This window comes from Panthera leo, chromosome B4, assembly GCF_018350215.1.
Source record: "Panthera leo isolate Ple1 chromosome B4, P.leo_Ple1_pat1.1, whole genome shotgun sequence".
Taxonomy (NCBI): domain Eukaryota; kingdom Metazoa; phylum Chordata; class Mammalia; order Carnivora; family Felidae; genus Panthera; species Panthera leo.
Genome location: NC_056685.1, coordinates 130,360,993 through 130,371,060, shown reverse-complemented (window position 1 = coordinate 130,371,060; position 10,068 = coordinate 130,360,993).

Genomic DNA, 10,068 nt, shown 5'->3' with positions numbered 1-10,068 from the left:
GGCCAGTTGGAAACAAGTTCATATGAGGAGTAGGTTGAGAAAGCTGAGGCTCAGCATGATGATGCCTCAGGAGCCCAGGGCTGGCCAGACCCAAACTGCTCCCACAGACCTGCCCCAGGACTGGAGGCACAGAGTGACTTGCAAAGGGTCACTCAGCAGGACGCGATCCGTTCCCACCTCCGTCCTCCAGAAGACGAGACCGTGGCTCCCAGACCGTGAGCCTTCACAGGTCGTGCTGGAACTGGCTGCCGAGCGCAAGGCAGCCTCCAAACCTGGTCTCGTCGTGGGTTCTGGAGCCCAAGCCAATAACCACCCTGCTATCCTGCCTCCCGCGGAGTCCCGAAGCCGTGCCCTTAACCCCGTCATCAGATGAGGACACCGTACTGCGGTCACAGGGCTGACACCCTTCGCTCCCACCAACCATCACTCGGTGCCTTACTGTTTGTTGAATGCCAGCCACGTGCCAGACATTGAAACACGGAGGTGAAGACGTCAGTCGTGGTCCCTGCTTTAGAGGGGACCTCGGGTCGGGGAGGTGAATTGGAGTGGCTTTGACAAAACGTGGAAGCCCAGACGGTCCTGTTTCTGATTATGGACTGGCACTCTTCCTAGGTGTGTGTGTGTGTGTGTGTGTGTGTGTGTGTGTGTCTTCCCCGTTTAGAGGACAAAACCACAAACGCCCCTTAGACAGTTTCTCAGGATGATGGTTACCCAGGACGCGAGCCAAACTTCAAATGCTTGCTGGTTACACCGCCCCCTGCTGTCCCCTTCTGGGAAGAGCAACTTTCAGGTGCTTTTTAATAAGGCTCTAAAGTGGGCTTCTGAAGGCAAGCGAGAGAGGAGGAGAGGTGATTGATTAAGGGGCTCAGGCTGCCAGACAAGGATGCCAGCCAGCCTTTGTGGCTTGCTAGTCAGGGGACCCTGGCAGAGTCGCTTAACCTCTCTGCACCTCAGTTTCCCCACTTCTAAACTGGGAATAATAATAGTATCCGGCTCATGCTGTTGTGAGGGGTCGTGTTAGCAGCATCCCTGGCTTGTCTCACATCAGCCGTCAGTTCCGTGGCTAAGATGTCACTCAGCCCTGCGGGGATTTGGGGTTCAGCCCTCCCCTCCCCACGTTCAGATGTCAGAACATCCTGATCAGCCTCGACTCTTTGTTGTTGTGTTTACATCACATCCAATCCAGTCGCTGCCTTGGCCATCAGTTCTGGCTCCTGCGTCTGAGTCACCTTTTCAGGTCACCTGAGGAGAGAAACAAGGCATATTCAGTCAGGGGGAGTGTGTCCTGACCAGCCAGAAGTATTCGGACAGACTTTCAGAGGCCAGTGGTCCAGGGGGTGGACTCCCCGGCTCCCTGGCTGTGAGACATGGTGGCCAGTTACACAACCTCTCCAACCCCCTACTTTACGGCTTTTGCAATATTTACATCATGATGTTATTCATACTTCTTAGCACTCTTTCATGCACTAAATGTTAGCTATTATAACTGACCACTTACTGGGACTAGAAGTATCACTCCAGCCTAGGTCAGTATTATTGTGCCCATTTTTACAGATGGGGCTCAGAGAGTCGGCACAACTGATCCGTAAACTTGAATATTTATTAGAGAGCAAAGATGCCTCGATGTTTTTACCTAGACCTTCCTCTGATGGGCAACATTCACCAAGCCAGCACCCCCCCACACCCCTCCCCCCCACCCCCCCTCCCCCCCCCCCCCCCACCCCCCCCTCCCCCCCGCCGCCAGCGCTGGACTGTAAAGTTTCCAGAATCAAGGAGCCCCAGACCTTCGCCAGGAAGAGCTCACACAGCCGGCCCATAATTTCTGCAGGCTCCAGGGGGCGCCATTCGCACCGCGAAAAGGCCGTCGAGTGTGTGGAGGAAGGGGCGCCTTTCTCTCCAGTTTGCACCAAAGGGCCGCCGGGCCTGGCCGCGACACTGCCCTCCCGCCGCCTCCCCTCCCCTCTCCTCCCTTCCTCCCCTCTCTTCCCCTCCTCTCCTCTCCTCCCCTCCCTCGGGTCCTCAAGCCTGGGCTCTGCCCTCTTCAGCCAGGGGTCTGGACCTCGTCCCGGGGGCCGGCGGCAGGGGGCGCGCCACCCCGCCCGGGTCCGTGGAGCCCCATCCCGCCTCCACCGGCGGCGCGCCCCCAACCACCGGGCAGGCCCACGCGGTCCGTCTGCTCCTGCTGGTTCTCTTTGCAGCTCAGCTCCCGGGAACTGGGGCCCTGACAGTCGGTGGGCTCAGTCTTAGCGGCCTTCTCCAGGGACCTCTCTTGCCTGCAAACGGCGCTCTGGCTCCTGCTGATGTCCTTTCACGGCTTGAATTAGGACTCACAAGGAACCAGGAATCTACTGCCCATCCCCCTGCCCCCCTCGGCTGCCCCAGGGACATTTATGAGCACGTCCATGGGCCCACCTCTGCGCCATGCACTTTCACGGATTATCTCTTTTCATCTCAACCCAACAGGGAGCTGCGATGGTGATTGCCGTTTTACACAGGGGGGGACCCCCTCGGGGTGTTCTGTGCGCCCCCAGAGTCCCCTGCTCCTCCCCCTCCTCTCCTCGGTGGCTGGTGGGGAATGAAGATGGGAAAAGAAAGGGAAGATTTCCCTCGCCTGGGGCGCACATCCTCTGGTGGCTTGGCTTTCGCCAGAGCAACGACCCAAGCTGGCTAGGTTTTTTTTTTTTTCCTGAAGGACTGTTTCGAGGGTTCTTTGGAGCCCCCACTGCTAGGAGAGGCTCACACTGTACTTTCCTTCCTGGGCAGGGGCTCCTCTGGGACACCTCCCACCGGGTGCCACTGCCCACTCCCCTTGTGTCCTGTCCTTGCATAAAGTCTCTTCTGGGCACAGCAGCAAGTCACGGCTCCTGACCCAGGTCCTCAGCTGGCCCCCTGGAAGCCAAGGCCCGGCACTGACGGGGTTCACCACGTACATCCCATTCCACCACGGACCAGCCTGCCGGCTCTGCTTCCCGCCTACAGGCTTTCCCAGGCTGGGGTCCCGCCTAGCCTCTGAGCGCCACCGCCACCCCTGTGCCCCCCCGCCACCCCTGTGCCCCCACCCCCCAATCCAGGGCACAAAGGCCAGGCTCTGCAGATGGCCTCGTGGAAAACTCTCTTACTCAGCCTTCAGGGAGGGGAGCACCACCCCCCCTACACAGGGCGGGAGAAGTAAAGACCCACAGCACCCCAACACCTCCCTGTGGAGAGAGCCCCCCTCTGCCTGCCAGCCGCTCCGATGGCGTCTGTCTCCGCCGTAGGTGGGAGGCACGGTCTCCCGAGGCTTCTAAAACTAGTTCCCAGCCACCTGCTTTAGAAGGTCTAGCACCTCGTTTTGGAATGTGGGTGCCGTTGGCAGCCCTGGCTGGAACCGGATCAGAAGAGCCTGCGTTTAAAAAATAGCATTTTATTTTGCAGCACTCTCAGACTTTGAGCAAAGCCGCAAAAATAATACCAGACTGGCGGAGGCTTCACACAAGAGTCACCAAACGTTCACTTTTTTTTTTTTTTTTTTTACTACATGTGCTCTTTCATTCTCTGTCCCTCCTTTTCTCATTTTTCTGAACCGTTGGCGAGGAAGTCATGGAGTTAGTGGCCTTTCGCTCTTAAACTCTTCAGGTGATCTACAAATGGGGACCGAGGTACAATTACCCGCGTCAGGAAACGAGTTGTCCTGCTAATGTCCTTTGCGGCCAAAGGGGGGCGGGGAGTACTTGAGGTTCCCCTCCAGAAAGGGTTCTATTCCGCTGGCCGGTCGCTTTAGTCTTCTGATGTGGAATGATTCCTTGGTCTTGCTCTGTCTCCCATTCTTGGGGAGAAGACGCTGTGTATTTCGTAGAATGCCTTCAGTTTGGGTTTGTCTGAGATTTCCTGGCGATTACACTCATTGTGTGCATGTTTGGCAGGAATATCAGAGCGGCGAGGCTGTGCGCTCAGGGCCCCCCCCCCACCCCCGGCACGAGGTACACCTGTCAGTTTATGCCATCACTGGTAAGGTGAACTGATCACTTGGTCAAGCCGCTGATCGATACAGTTCCTCTCTCACGCTTTGAGTGTCTCAGCATCTTGGTGGGGAGATACACTGAGGCTCTATTAATATCCTATTTTCCAGCAAACACATTTATCTCATCCTTAATTTTAATATTCGTGGATGGTTCTTTTTTTCCTTTAGGTTTACTTATTTATTTGGAGAGAGAGAGCGCACAAGCAGGGGAGGGGCAGAGAGGGACAGAGAGAGAGAGAGAGAGAGAGAGAGAGAGAGAATCCCAAGCAGGCTCTGCGCTGTCAGCCCAGAGCCCAACATGCAGGCCTCAAACCCAAGATCATGACCTGAACCAAAATCAAGAGTTGGACGCTTAAACGACTGAGCCACCCAGGCGGCCCCATTGATGATTCTTGCTATAATAAGTACTATGGCGATTGCCGAATTGTGATTTTTTTTCGAATTCTGTCATTTCTTCTATATTCCCAAAAAAAATTTTTTTGGGGCGCCTGGGTGGCTCAGTCGGTTGAGCGGCCGACTTCGGCTCAGGTCATGATCTCGCGGTTCGAGCAAGTTCGAGCCCCGCGTCAGGCTCTGGGCTGACGGCTCAGAGCTTGGAGCCCATTTCAGATTCTGTGTCTCCCTCTCTCTCTGCCCCTTCCCCGTTCATGCTCTGTCTCTGTCTCTCTCTGTCTCAAAAATAAATAAAAAACGTTAAAAAAAAGTTTTTTAAAAATAAAAATAAAAAAATTTTTTTGATGTTTTATTTATTCTTGAGAGAGAGAGACAGAGTACAGCAGGGGAGGGGCAGAGAGAGAGAGACACACACACACACAGAATCCGAAGCAGGCTTCAGGCTCTGAGCGGTCAGCACAGAGCCCGACACGGGGCTCGAACCCACGAAGCGCGGGATCGTGACCCGAGCTGAAGTCGGACGCTCAACCAGCTGAACCACCCAGGCGCCCCTCTTCTGCATTTCTTAGTGGCATTCTCTTGTCAGATGGGAGCTGCTAGAGCAGACTCCACAGCGAGTCAGGCCAAGGGCCAAGTCAAGAAGGCGGAGGCCGGACATGAGTACCAGGCCCATGAAGGGCAAACAGGCACCTGAGAAGTTGCTCAGGGCCAGGGGAGCGAGGAGCCAGCGGGGAGTGAGGGTGGGCAAGCCTGAGGTCACATACCTCCCCAGGGGACCTCTCCAGCTCTGCTCCCAGCGGTGCCCAGAGCAGCTCCTGGTGGCCGGAAGTTCTTGCCTGGCCCACTGCGGTCTCTAGCTGTTTCTGTCTGTCCCTGCCCATCACATCCCGCACCTCACCTCTCCCAGAATCGTGTGAAGCCACAGGCACCGCGTTTGTAGCCGCAGGCTGTCGGAAGAGCCGTCATGGGTCTGGTACTGAACTCCTACCCTCACCGGCCCTCCACAGGTGGGGGTGGGGGGAGCGCTTACCTACCACGTTGGACCCCAACCCTCTTGGAGAGGAGAGAAAGGGGTGCTTCCCGGAACCCTAGGGAAAGAAAGAAACCCAGGTGAGCAAAACTCATTACCTACCTGCTTTCTTGCTTTCTTTTTTTTAAAGTCAACCGGGCAGCATTGAAAATGTACCCATCCTGGGGTGAGGTTTTCTCTTTTCGTGATCTAGCCCGGGGGTTACATGAGCATCAAAAGCCCATGCCTTTCACCCACAACGGAAACTCTTGGGCCGTTTACTTGATTTGCTCTCTTCAAGGGCTTGTAACTGTGTTTCAAACCTTTCATGGTTCAGAAATGGGGAAAGTCTGTGCCAGGAAGCAGAAGCTGGCAGGGGAAGAGGAAAGAGCAGACACAGCCAGCCTCGGTGGGGGAATAAATCCCCACGCACCAGCCCCGAGAAGCCTCCCTGATACCCTGGCCTGGGGACTCCTGCGGGCCCCTCCTGCCTCGTTCTGGGCCACACATTCTGGAGCGTGGTTCGTGTCTTCAGCGAACTATTACGGCCGTATACTCATTGCCTCCAGGACTCCGATCCTCGCCCTAACCGTCCTGCCCCCTCTCTAAGGCCCGACGCTCCTTCTCTGTAAAATGGGGGAGAAGAACACGAGTTCTCAGGGTTACGGATCCAATGAATACAAAAACACTTAGCATCTTCCCTGGCAAGGAAGGTGCTGGATAAATAGGAGGGATTATTAGGGTCTCTCTCAGCCCCGCCAGGGTATGGATGCGATGGCAAACATTCACAAAGACCTGTGCACGTCAGTCACGGTGCTAGGGCCAGGAGGAGAACCATAGATAAGATAGGCACCGTGAGGGTGTATAGGCCGTCACAGGGAGGCAGGAGTGAGGGGCAGCACAGCATGTCAGTTACAGTAATAACGCATCTATGTGGTGCTTCCTGGGCTGGGCTTTGTTCCCAGTTCTTTGTATAAATCTGATCCTGTGAGGCAGGTCCTGGGTTAGACCCACGGAGGTAGAATCTGGAGACTCACTGCCAGGTCTGGGCACGGGCGACCCCGGGACGGTGGCCTCGCGTCCTGAGACAGGGAACATGGACAGGGGAGCGGCGTTAGGGTACCAGCAGGCAGCGGACACGGGGGTCTGAAATAAATAGGGATCCGGGCCCAGCGAGCTGCTGGGGGCCCAGATTTGAGAGCGACTGGTTGGGCAAAGTGGGTTAAGCCACCAAAATGGCTTATCCGTTATCCAGAGAGCATGGGCCCACCTAGAAGCAGGCGGAGACTCTGGAGAACATGCCAGTAACCGGGAAGGACAGTCAGCAAGAATAATCCAGACTTGGGAGGACCTGGAGAGTCACACGGCAGTTGGGGCCACTTAGTTTAGGGGCAAAGCGCCCCCAGAAGGTATCAGTAAAGCCGCTGAGTGCTCAGGTGCCCCCGGTACAGCATGCTCCCCCTCCAATATGTTAAACCTTTCGGTGCTTAAAATGATAAAGCTTCGGTAACCTAAAAATCTCATCTCTTCCTGAATGACTCATTCCCCACGAGTTAAGAATAAACCTCTATTGTGCTCGTATAGCTGGGTTATTCCAGTGGGAGTGACACCTGATATTGTTGTGAACTTTACCTTACCTGACATCACATCTAGAATTTGCTCTCATTTCTCAGCCTGGGCGACTTGAGCCCCGCCCCGGCCTGAAGGATCTAGAAGGCAGACCTTTTGGGGGGCCACGTGCAGCCCTGCTTCCACGGCCCCGGGACCGATTCATTATTCAGTCCGCCGTGTGCGGGGTGGGGGCTTCGGGCCCTGATCCTTCGTGGCAACGATCCAAGGAGTGAACACGTCCCAGTGCAGCCGGTTAGACGAGGCTGGGAAACTTCTGACTATCCCTGACACAGGAGGGGTGTTCCGGCAAATATTTGCCAAGCGGATGAAAATTTCATCATCCTTGTTATCCAGGGCGGCAAGTTCCTGCCGGGAACACAGCCGGTGGGTAGGATGGGCTCTGGCAGAGGCCAGGACCCTGCAGTGAGTGGTTAATTATTCTGGGAGTTCAGACTTGAAGGGGCTGAGGGCGGAGCCCGGCCAACTCCTCAAAACGGCGGCTCCGGGAATCCTAGAAAGGCGAGGCTCAATTTCCTTTCTCCCGCCTCTGGGCCCTTCTCTGAACCTGTCCAGACCCATCCAGGACCTTCCCAGGAGGAAAAGCCTCAGCTCGGATCAGCCTGGGTTCCTGCCTGGGAGGAGGACCCAGGGAAGGGAAGGGGAGCCTAGCTGAACCCCTGGCTCAGAACCCCACAGCTCAGAGGGTCTCCTCGTGGAGCTGGGAGACACGTGGCCGTCCTCCCTGAGCTTGTCACTGGTGCGTCCAAACCCTGCGTTACACTCCATTCTCCCTTAATCGTGAAATCTGGAAAACCACCACGGGCAAGACCCACTGGAGGGGCGTCTCCCCTGCAATTTCTAACTGCGGGTGAGGCCCCGCTCTCAAACTAGCTGTGTGCCCTTGGGCAAATCGCTCAACCTCTCCGATCTTGTTTTTCTCACTTCTAACAGGAGTCTGTCATCACTTCACGGTACTACTCCCTTCCTTCTGGAAATATGGTAGCACGGGCCAGTTTTACTCCCTGGCTGGGAAGCTTTACCAGGGCAGGAACATAATTCTCACATTCATTGTCCCCTCTCCCTGAACGCAGACGTACAGGAGACACTCAACATGCTGCATAAGTAAAAGTCCCTTAAAAAGAACAACAACAGGGGGTGGGGCACTTGGGTGGCTCAGCTCAGGTCGAGATCTCAGGGTTTGTGAGTTCGAGCCCCGAGTCGGGCTCTGTGCTCACGGCTCAGAGCCTGGAGCCTGCTTCAGATTCCGTGTCCCCCTCTCTCTCTGCCTTGCTGCCGCTCTCTCAAAAATAAACGTTAAAAACAAAAAACAAAAAACAAAAAAAAAACGGGGGCACCTGGGTGGCTCAGTCAGTTAAGCGTCCTACTCTTGATTTCGCCTCAGGTCATGATCTTATGGCTCGTGAGTTCGAGCCCCAAGCTGGGCTCTGCGCTGACAGTGTGGGGCCTGCGTGGGACGCCTTGCCAACATCTCTCTCTGCCCCTCCCCTGCTCTCGCTCTCTCAAAATAAATTTTAAAAAATTTAAAAAATAATAAAATTAAAAAATAACAGGAACACCTGATATTTACTCTGATATTTACCTGATATTTACTCTGTGCCCAGCACCAAGCTAAGCGGTTTCAGTGCATTCTCTCATCTAATCCCCGTATTTCTCAAGGAAAGTATGATGACTCCCTTTTTAACGATGAAGAAACTGAGGCCCAGAGAGGCTCAGCAGTGTCCAAGGTCAGGCAGCCTCGTACGGGGCAGCTGAGACAGAAGCCAGATCCGAACTCACATGCATCTGTAGACGAAGCCCTCTCCCTGAAGCAAAGAGGCGGGGACGTTTCCAGGAGAGAAAACGAGGCTTGGAAGCATAAAAAGGAAGTATAAAAGGAAGGAGCTTTCTGGACGGCTAAACTCAGCCTCCAGGGGGAGGGGTCGTGATGAAGGATCCCCTCCACCTTGGGAGTCCTTGTCTACACTGTTTCTGACTGCTGTGCTCAACTGTTATTTGCTCCTAAAGCAGTGGGTCTCAATCGAGGGTGATTTTTGCCTCCCAGGGGATACTTGGTGATGCCTGGAGACGTTTGTTGGTTGTCACAACCGGTCCGTACTACTGGCTGGGGGCAGACATGCTGCTAAACGTCCTACATTGCACAGGACAGCCTCGGCAACAAAGAATTATCCCGCCCGAACGTCAGGAGCGCTGAGGTTGTGAAACCCTGAGCTCGAGAAATGGGACTCCGCAATGCCGAAACCTTTGTCTGACATCCTCCTCCTGAGCTACGCATTATTTCCCTTTTACAGGTGAGGAAACAGACTCAGAGAGGTTGGGACTTAATTTAGAGCTCTCATTCAGAAAACCCGATCCTATCCAATCGGCTCCCTCTTGCCCGTGGACTTGGGAGGTGACTCAGTGTCAGAGGAAATGGGATGGGCCGGGGGGCGGCGGGGGGGGGGGGGGGGGGGGCGGGGATCGCAGGTACAAAGAAGAGTAAGTTCGGAGTTTGGGAAATCTGGGTCTGGTCCAGCTCTGTTGTAATCCATCGTGTGACCTTGGGTAAGTCAATGCCCCCTCTGGTTTCATTCTTCTAGGGTTTTCCCCAGTATCGACTGATGCGGCCCGTCTACTACTGAGGGGTTCTTTGGGGGCTTGGAGACGGGAGGGGTGACCTGGCTGCAGGCAGGGGCCATCTGGGGCCTTCTCAGACACCATTTCCATCTCTGCACAAAGGACAAATACAGAAGGAAGAAGATAGAGCCTCGACCCTTGGGCCTGGGGTGGGGGGTTTGGGGGGGAGGCAGAGGTTTTCCTTATCACAGCAAGATTCACCTTTCAGTAGCCCAGAAGCCAGAAGGGGAGACCCCCAGCATTATGGGGTGGAGGATGGTTGGCTGGGGGCATTCTGCTCACAGGACTAGAAGGGCTCTGGGGCTCCAGCCCTGCTCGGAAGGCAGGGGCAGGATCCCCCAGACCCTCAGGCTCCACTGAGCTCCCTTTGCTGGGCATTCTGGAACCACCGGCTCCTTAGGAAAACCAGGCAGCCCCACAG